Source organism: Anarrhichthys ocellatus, unplaced genomic scaffold, assembly GCF_004355925.1.
Source record: "Anarrhichthys ocellatus isolate YVR2014 unplaced genomic scaffold, GSC_Weel_1.0 scaffold1727, whole genome shotgun sequence".
Classification (NCBI taxonomy): Eukaryota; Metazoa; Chordata; class Actinopteri; order Perciformes; family Anarhichadidae; genus Anarrhichthys; species Anarrhichthys ocellatus.
Window position 1 is genome coordinate 1 of NW_022281701.1, and position 9,945 is coordinate 9,945.

The 9,945-nt window shown below is 41.8% G+C and overlaps 1 long non-coding RNA gene across 1 annotated transcript; it reads right to left on the reverse strand.

Moving 5' to 3' along the window:
• Positions 1-8,848: 8,848 nt before the first annotated feature.
• On the reverse strand, positions 8,849-9,844 carry LOC116377830 (uncharacterized). Its single transcript, XR_004212247.1, has 3 exons — positions 9,598-9,844; positions 9,429-9,473; positions 8,849-8,997 (listed from the first exon to the last, which is right to left on the reverse strand). It is a non-coding gene; the product is annotated as an uncharacterized LOC116377830 (long non-coding RNA).
• Positions 9,845-9,945: the final 101 nt, after the last annotated feature.

A 9,945-nucleotide genomic window follows, 5' to 3' on the forward strand; every position in this document is an offset into this window, starting at 1 on the left:
TATTCATTATTTTTCACTTTGCTCTCATCTCTTTAATCAATGTTACAAAACACACACACACACACACACACACACTGTCGGTCCACCAGTGTCAGGTGAAGTCTGTAACAGCAGGACAGTCTCCACACTCTGCAGGACGAACACATGCTGATCGCTTTAATAAGGACTTCCACTGAGCTTAAGTTTACTCAAAGAAAATAAAGTGCAAAATGCAATCTTACAATAACAACAGAATAACCAGCCATGTTGCTGAGATTTCATTAAGGTGTAATTCTTCTTTAATTTATTCGTTATTACGCCGCTGTTCGTCTTTTGGGACTGATTCTTGAATTAAATAAAAGTCTCTATTAGCCTTTTTAATGGAGGTGAGGCAGTGCGAGCTGCTGCAGCGAGGCTCTGAGGTTAATGGCGTCCTGGGCTGATCCCTGAGTGAGTCATCCGTCCAGGTGAAGCTCTGTGAAAAGCTAATCTGCTTCTTCACCCCGCGGTCTTCTTGTCTCTCTTCATCTCTGCTCACAACTCTTTCTTCTTCTCTACTTTAGTTTCTCCCTCGTCATCTCATGTTGTTTTTATCAACGGTAATTACTTATTGATTTATAGGATCATTTCTCTTTAAAGAATCAGACCCACAATGCAGCTCTCTGAAAGCCTTCTCTCTGTTCTCTCTCTCCTCTCTCTCACAGTGGGTGAATGTTAATGTCCCATCGTACAGCATATAGTTAGATATTGTGCAGAGCTGAAACTCCATTAGTCCATTGACATAAATTGAATTGATCAAATTGCTGTTTGCAGCTCATAAACTGAGGATTTGCTTATTTCCTCTGGTTTACATCACTGAAGCTGAATATCTTCCGACTGTTGGTCGAACAAAACAAGCAGTTTGAAGATGTCCGCTTGGCTTCTTGTATATAAAGTCGGCAGATAATTAAAATAATCATCAGTTTCAGCCCATATCGTGGTATTAGGGGTGCGACGGCTCATAAAACGTAGTTAGGATCGTATGACAGTTTTGAGATCACAGAAAAAGAAATGGAGCAAATGTATGTTTTAGCGATGCCCCGATCACGTTCATTTTGCTCCTGATAACAATTACCGATCGTCAATGAGCCATGTTGGCTGATACAGATCGTGTTTGTTGTTGTTTTGTCTGCTGGTGTACAAGAGATCCGAAGAATCATTTCAAACGTCTGTAAATCTAAATCTAGTCTTCTGTTGTTGTTGTTTACATACAAACACACAGTTATGATCATTAGGAAATAAAAGATTGTATTATTATTATCGATAAAGTTTTAATGACAGCACCTAAAGTACATTTTTCAAGATTACATTGAACTCATCATGATAATGTTATTATTTAATACTCATTTTCTCTGAATGGAGCATGAACGCATCATGATGTAAGTCAATGGAACCTCCGTTAGCTCCGGTGCTGCTAACGTTACTAGCTCTCCTCCTGACAATTCTTCATCACGGATTTGTTGCTCAATGAAACATTATCGGAGCTCAGTGAACATAAAGCATCAGCGCTGATCTACACTTTATGTCACACTGTGATGGTTAAACGCTGGAAATTCAGTTAAAAATAACCACATGACAAAGTCTGTTCTAGATGAACCAGTGAAATAACGAATGAAGGAGTTAATTCACATTCATGCATCACATCGCAGCACATTCCTCACAATCACAGTCATCATGGTTAACTGTGAGTCGTTTATCAATCAGCGATCTGTGTTTCTCTATAGACGTGTTTCTCTATAGACGTGTTTCTCTATAGACGTGTTTATCTATAGACGTGTTTATATATAGACGTGTTTCTCTATAGACGTGTTTCTCTATAGACGTGTTTCTCTATAGACGTGTTTCCCTATAAACTTGTTTATCTATAGACGTGTTTATCTATAGACGTGTTTCTCTATAGACGTGTTTATATATAGACGTGTTTATCTATAGACGTGTTTCTCTATAGACGTGTTTCTCTATAGACGTGTTTATCTATAGACGTGTTTCTCTATAGACGTGTTTCTCTATAGACGTGTTTATCTATAGACGTGTTTATCTATAAACTTGTTTATCTATTGACGTGTTTATCTGTAGACGTGTTTATCTATAGACGTGTTTATATATAGACGTGTTTATCTATAGACGTGTTTCTCTATAGACGTGTTTCTCTATAGACGTGTTTATCTATAGACGTGTTTATCTATAGACTTGTTTCTCTATTGACGTGTTTCTCTGTTGACGTGTTTCTCTATAGACGTGTTTCTCTATAGACGTGTTTCTCTATAGACGTGTTTATATATAGACGTGTTTCTCTATAGACGTGTTTATCTATAGACGTGTTTATCTATAGACGTGTTTATATATAGACGTGTTTCTCTATAGACGTGTTTCTCTATAGACGTGTTTCTCTATAGACGTGTTTATATATAGACGTGTTTCTCTATAGACGTGTTTATCTATAGACGTGTTTATCTATAGACGTGTTTATCTATAGACGTGTTTATATATAGACGTGTTTCTCTATAGACGTGTTTATCTATAGACGTGTTTATCTATAGACGTGTTTATATATAGACGTGTTTCTCTATAGACGTGTTTCTCTATAGACGTGTTTCTCTATAGACGTGTTTATATATAGACGTGTTTCTCTATAGACGTGTTTATCTATAGACGTGTTTATCTATAGACGTGTTTATCTATAGACGTGTTTATATATAGACGTGTTTCTCTATAGACGTGTTTATCTATAGACATGTTTATCTATAGACGTGTTTATATATAGACGTGTTTCTCTATAGACGTGTTTATCTATAGACGTGTTTATCTATAAACTTGTTTATCTATTGACGTGTTTATCTGTAGACGTGTTTATCTATAGACGTGTTTATATATAGACGTGTTTATCTATAGACGTGTTTCTCTATAGACGTGTTTCTCTATAGACGTGTTTATCTATAGACGTGTTTCTCTATAGACGTGGACGTTCAGAGGTTTTTTATTTGGTTTTTGAAACCAGTTTTTTTTACCTCCAGATAAACATTTCCAAACTATTCCTGTTGGATGAATCTTTTGTGCTCAAGTCTTTTCATTCCTCTGCTCCTCTCTTCCACACTCTTTGTCTGTCTGTCTGTCTGTCAGCCCGGTTTGCATTCTAAGCATGTTCAGTCTCGCCCGGCTCCGTCCATAAAACCTCTACTGCCCAAAAAAGCCGCACACGTTCTCTGACGTGTGAGTCAGACAAACGCTGCAGGCCTCGACAAATCAATTTCCTCCCAGTATGATGAAAAAGGCAGCAAGTCTCTAAAACTGTCACCGAGCCACACGGTCGGCAGAGACCACCTTAAGCTGCAAATGCAAACTCGGTTTCATACAGTATTTATAGGATTCACAAACTCAATCTAGCTTTGACGGAGGCCCAGAATATTAAACTGGACCCATCTGAGGGTTCTGCTGGAGCTGCAGCGCTTGAAGGTAAACCGCACGCACGGGGAACACAGGCAAGTACACGGGTGATGGGAGAATTATAAGTTGACTACTTAGTTACTAGTAAGAAATATGACAAATATATGAATTAAACTGCACACTACTGAGGCCAAACAAAAGGCAAACCCAAAAAAAAGGGAAACCAAACTTTAACCCTTCCTGGAACTGGAACAAACAGGATGAAACAAATCTCATATGAAACCATTTCAACTGTTATTTAATTGAATGTCACATATCTGTGGGGGACGGTGGCTAAGTGGACAGCAGGGTTGTCCTTCAATCAGAGGATCGGCGGTTTGATCCCCAGCTCCGCTAGTCGCATGTCGATGTGTCCTTGAGCAAGACACTTAACCCCAAAATTGCTCACGTAGCTGTGCCTACGGTGTGATAGAATCTGAATTGTAAGTGACTGTAATGTAATATCTAAACAGACCCTGCTAACACCAGTGGGACTCCCTTCAGTGGCTGGACTGTCCTCAGGACCCCTGAGTAATGCTAAACTCATTATCACATCACATGGGACAGTTGTGGAGGGATGTCGAGATACTGATACCACAATTATTATCAAATATCCCTGTTTAACATATTTAGTGATTATTAATTACAATATTACCGATACAGCTAATGAACTAAAGTATGATTTATCATCATGACGGTTCCATCTAGAGTCACATTTAGTAACCTTAACCCTTTCACAATGTGTTTTCACACCAAATTGTCTTGATCAGCGTTCGGCTGGATGTAGCTCCGCCTCCACCCTCTCGTGTCACGGCAAAAAACAACTTGGCGACGGCCAAAATGCTGAACTGAAGGCTTCACAAACGAAGGGGCGACTTGTCCATTTCATATTTACAGTCTCACACAGTACAGAACGTAGCGTTCACTGGCAGCACGCGTTCAAAATTGTCCATCCATCTTCTACAACTACTCCCTGGTCATTTTGCAGATATCCATAATGCTTCCACACCACCACTCAAAGCTCTTTTCTTGGCGGATATAAGGCTGGAATGTTAGCTCTTCTTCTCAGCGCTTCAGGTGATCTGCAGGACTCTCTCTCACGCACAAAACAAACCGGCGGAGTCTCACAAGGTTTGTTTTTCACAGGAAACAGCAGCTTTTACAATTCTAGAGACTTGACACCAAAAACGCACCCAAACACCCACTGGAAAGGGGTCAAAGGTCATCAAACAGCAGTGTGGTTCGTATGAAGGATGGCAAAAAAAACAACCTTTAAGACAGGCGTTGGATTCGTTTCCATAGTTGTAAAAACAACAGATAATCTGTGACAGAAGGAAAAGCTCAAACTTCTTAATCTTCCCTCGACAGCGTTTTTTACCCGCCAAACAACATGTTGTTGCCGAGCAATAACAGCCGAAACTCTGTTTACACACAGCGGAATTGCACTTGACGCCCCGCAGCTTCGGTTTATTGGCCACTGAATGAATCGGCGCGGGGAAATAACCGCGCTTCACTGAGCGCAGCGTCACAGCTGTGTGAGGACAGATGGCTGCAGAGACGAGTCGCCCCACAGCGACGGCTGGTAGTGACAGAGCCACGTGAAAGGGCACAACCATTAACTTCTCTGGTTATAAGCATGTAGAGGGATGAGCACTGAGGAAATCTGAACTCAGTGACAGAGCTTAGTGCAAGAAGCGGTGTGCTCGAAAGCTGCAGTTGTCTTATTTTGACCAGTAGGGGGCAGAGCAACTCCAAAACAAGGTGCCAGCCACAGTCGTGACTACTATCACCTTATAAAGTTGATCTGGATAACGTTTTACATACAATTAGCTGATTAACACATCCGTGTTTTGTCCCGTGACGAATTTAAGTCCAACATCCTCTCTGTTTGCTGCTGAGCAGGTCGTGCACAGCGGGTTCATCAGTAAACTGTCTGCTGCTGGAAACACTGAGAACCAGACAGGAAATGTTCCAAAACTTGAAAGAGGATAAAAATCTGCAGGAAGCAGCAGAGATGTCAATCATTTTCTGCAGGTTGCTCACGACAAGACACTAATTTAACTTTACGTGCAGTCATTAGAATCACGGATCATATAAAAGATATTGATGAGTAATCCTTCAGAACACTTCAGATGAAAGATCCTCATGCACCTTTTCTTTCCCTCCTACTGCACAAGGTCTGTATTCTATCATCAGAGATGCATAAATTACATTATTTTCTCTGATCACAAAATGCACACCAACGTATATGAAAGATGCGTCATCGGGAGACGTCAGTGGGAAGTCTTTCTAATGTGACGACGTGGAGCAGCTGGTCGAGAACTTCAGGGATAAAAGCAGTGAAGAGACGAGAAATCTAAGAACTGAGGGAGAGTGACATTACTCCATAATACTACCACGTCTATACTTCGTATTGGAAATGGTCATTTTTCCACATTTCTTTCTGAGAAGAACACTAAATATGTTCTCCCCACTCTGAAAGGAGACATGTGCTCAATTTCAGGTTCATACTGCATCCATGGTGAAAAGAGGGAATATAGTTCTCAAAAAGAGGTATATTTTCACTGACTATTCCTGTCGGGGACACTCATCAGGTTTCTGTAGAGGGGTCAAAGGTCACTGATAAGCCAAGAGAAGCCAGACTTGAGCAGACTGCGTTTGTAGAATCGCTTTAATATGTTAAACACCTTTTCTCGTCTGCTTTTTTATGATGATGAACTGGTTTTAATCAAGCCTGAAAAGCACTTTGCATGAGATTGCTGCATTAAAATCTGTAATTTAATTAAATTCGATATATAATTTGGTTACAACTCCGGAGCCGGCTTTTTCCCATCCGCAATTTTTGTCCAAGTTATTAACAGTTTGAGACCAAATTCCATCAGTGAGGATGAAGTGAGATAACTGCCATCCAGGAATCAATCGCATGTAAATGAGTCTTTTTTTTACGTATTTGACTTTTTCATGTTTTTGCCTCATACCGGCTGCCGTCCCTCCCTCGGCAGCCACAAACCACGGAGTGGAACTTGCTTTGAACAAACCCTGAGAGGAAGTTCTCTGCCAGCTTATTTATTTATCTCCCCAGCAGCTGATGGACATCTAAATGGGAGCTATTGAGTGCAGCACTTGGTGATTCATGACCTGACCGGATTGCCAAATGGAGCCCACAGCTGTTCACACTTTGATAAGAGATCTCATTTAACAAGCCGCTGGTGCGAGCAGCTGGCGGCTGTCTTTTATTGTCAGGATGAAAAGGCTGACGTGGGACCGGTGGCCGGCGTCGCACCGCAGACACACGGCGGCTACCGGTGTGCTGACGGCACAAACTCACAAACACACACCTGTCAACGCACACGTTCTACAGTACGAGGGATTGATCATTTAGAGATATTAGACACTTGTTAACCGGACAATACGGTACACATCCTACTATGTAACCAGAAACAAGGATGCATCTTTAATATCATACATTCAGAGGACGTGTGGCTGTCCTATAGGTGTACTGATGATAAAGAGTTTCTGAGCAGTTTCCAACAAGAAGCGCTCGCAACCCAATCACAGCAAATTGCAATTCTTGCATGAATCTAGGGGGCGGAGCTTAGCGAAGGGTTAGTTGGGCATGGAAAACGGTCATCTTATACTTCCATCATAATTTCCTAACCCATATACACTTAAAACTTCTAAATATTGAATGGAGCCGAAAACAAAACTCAAAACATTTCGCTGCATTTCAGATTAATGTTCAGATGATGTGTTCATGAGGTATCTCCTGTTGACCTGCTGTCTCCCCCTAAAGAAGACAACATGTGGTTCTCTTAGTTTAACTGGAGCCGTATATTCTTAAAAATATCTTAGAAATACTAAACATCATCACAAGATGAGCTCAAAGTGAAACACAGATGTTCTCCAAGAGGCTTAGTGCTCCTTAAAGACATCAGTGATGTGTCTGACGGCTGCTTTGTCACACATGGAACTAGTTCTGAGGTGTTTCGTGTAAAAGACATCTCGATCTCAGAGAGGATTCCTGAATAAAGAAAGCTCATCGAACCAACTATATTAACTTTAACACACAGACACACAAACATGCATAACCAGCCACCAAACCTCATTTTATAAAAAGGTTTCATTCTTTTCTTTTTTAAATCTCCACAGATTCGGAAACTGATATTGAAGAAGATATTTAGTTAGTGATCACATCTCACGTGACGCAGGTTTACAAAACCACAGACGTCTTTACTCTAACGTTGTCCCTTCAGGCCGTCGCATCTTCATCTGTGTTGCATCTTTAACGTTTGCCCACACAGGAGTGAACACACAGGAGTGAACACACAGGAGTGAACACACAGGAGTGAACACACACAACGTACATTCCAACGGACATTTTCTAGAAACGTCTTTACTTCTCTCTGTTTCTGTCGGTTGTGGCTCATTAGAGTGAAGACCTGCCATTCTCTCTCTCTCTCTCTCTCTCTCTCTCTCTCTCTCTCTCTCTCTGGTGAGACAAACTCTTTGAAGACGTGCCACCGTTTTCATCGTCTTTATCCTCCTCTTCCTCTCGACTCCACTCTCAAGGACTGCCATCAACTTCAACAACAACAGTCTTTGTGTCCCTCCCTCTTTCTCTCCACAGAGGGACTTTTAATCTGATGGCCTGCCATCGTCTTCATCATTAATCTCTCTGTCTGCGTTGAAGATTGACACATCGAAGGGTTGGCTTTTGTTTAAATCAACATCTTCCTCTTTGAGTTCCTTCCACGACTCCCCAAACACCTTTTACATCTCGACAAATCGTTCGCCGTCCAACGTGCACACAGCGACAGTCTTAGACTCCAAACTTTTAATTGGCTACAGTTATTACACAGTTATTACAACCACCGACTTATTCCTACCTCAGGAATTACAACTGATTCCAAAGAAACTCGGCCAAAACAACTCTGTAGTACTTGTACTTGTACTTGTATACACCACAGGAGCAGGAGCCGGGGATCAAACCTCCAATCCTCTAAATTGAAGAACGACCCGCTCTAAGCCTGAGCCACAGTCGCCTCCTGTTACGGAGTGTTTGTCACATACTGAACAGATCGCCGGTGGAGGTGGGAATATGAAGTAGGAGTGGTTTGTGGAGTGACGATCGACGCTCTGATATCCTTTAAATCACACGTCATTTCAAAAAGTGCGAACAATCACGAAAGGTTGTTGAAAATACAGTCATAGATGAGTACAAAAATATTACTCCGATGGGACCAGCAGTATGCGAGCTTAGCCCTGGACAGACGGACAGACGACCGAACACATAATCTCCTCTAAAAAGAAGGTATAGAATGAAGGCAGACGATCCAAACGTGTGAAGTTTTAAAGCAGATTTTAATGAAGGAAAAAGAAAAGGCAGACGTCGTCTGTTTCTCCGTCCTACCTGCTCCTCTGCTCGGTCTCCCTTGGCGCTGACGTAGCTCAGTCGATAGTGTCGGACGTTCCTGGTGTCCGTGGGCTGCCAGGCCACCCGCATACTGAAGGTGGTTTCCTCATCGATCCTCATGTTCCTGAACCCGAAACGAGGAGCTGGAGGATCAGAGGCAGTAAAATGTATATCAGGAGAACTGATCGTATCAAGCCGTCAACATTTTGGCATTTAAATTACTCGGCGTCTGTTCAACGTCGGTTTGCCGTAGAAGTTTGTGTGGAAACAATGCGCCGTCCGCCTGAAGACGCCATCAGAGACACGGCAGCCAACTTCTAATCGCATGTTTGCTGTCAGATATTTGTTTAATCTTCAAATGATTTATCCTCGGAGCAAGTTGGAACATTATCTTCTACATTATTAGATAAATGTCACCTTTATAATCTCTCCGCTTGTTCCGAAACTTTAACAAACTTATACAGAGAGAAGTGAAAATGCTAGTTTTATTCTTATTACATCTAAAAAGTCGAACACAAGGAAGCTGTTTGTACGATTCTTATGGACAGCAGTGAGTCCGGAGTGAGGTATTTACTTGCTGTGGTGGTGGTCGTTGTAGCGACGGTGGTCGTTTTTTCCACTGAAAATGAAAAAACAAAAAGCATATGATTGAAACAGTTCATAGGAGTTTAACGGTTGGTTTACAGACACAACAACAGAGAACACCTGATGTGTGCACTTCTCTTTAGAAACATTTAAAGTACCGGTGGACTCAACGAGGGCGACCTTGTCGCTCTCCGCCTCGTTGGCGTAGATGGCAGCGAGGAGGACTTCGTACTCTGTGAGGGGGCTCAGTCCCTTTATCACGTAGGTGTTGATGTTTCCGTTCACCAGAACCTGAACCAGGAGCAGAGGGGCGGAGCTTCGTGTCAGAAGAGCAGATGTACTCAAACACTTCTATGTCCACAGTTAGAGACTCAGTGGAAGGTAGAAAGATTAAAGACAACAAAAAGCCAGCAGATAAAAGAAGAGACCGAAGACACACGGATTGTGTTGGGATTATCAACATTAGTGAGACGAGAGAGAGAGACGACTTCTATCTTTGTGAGTTC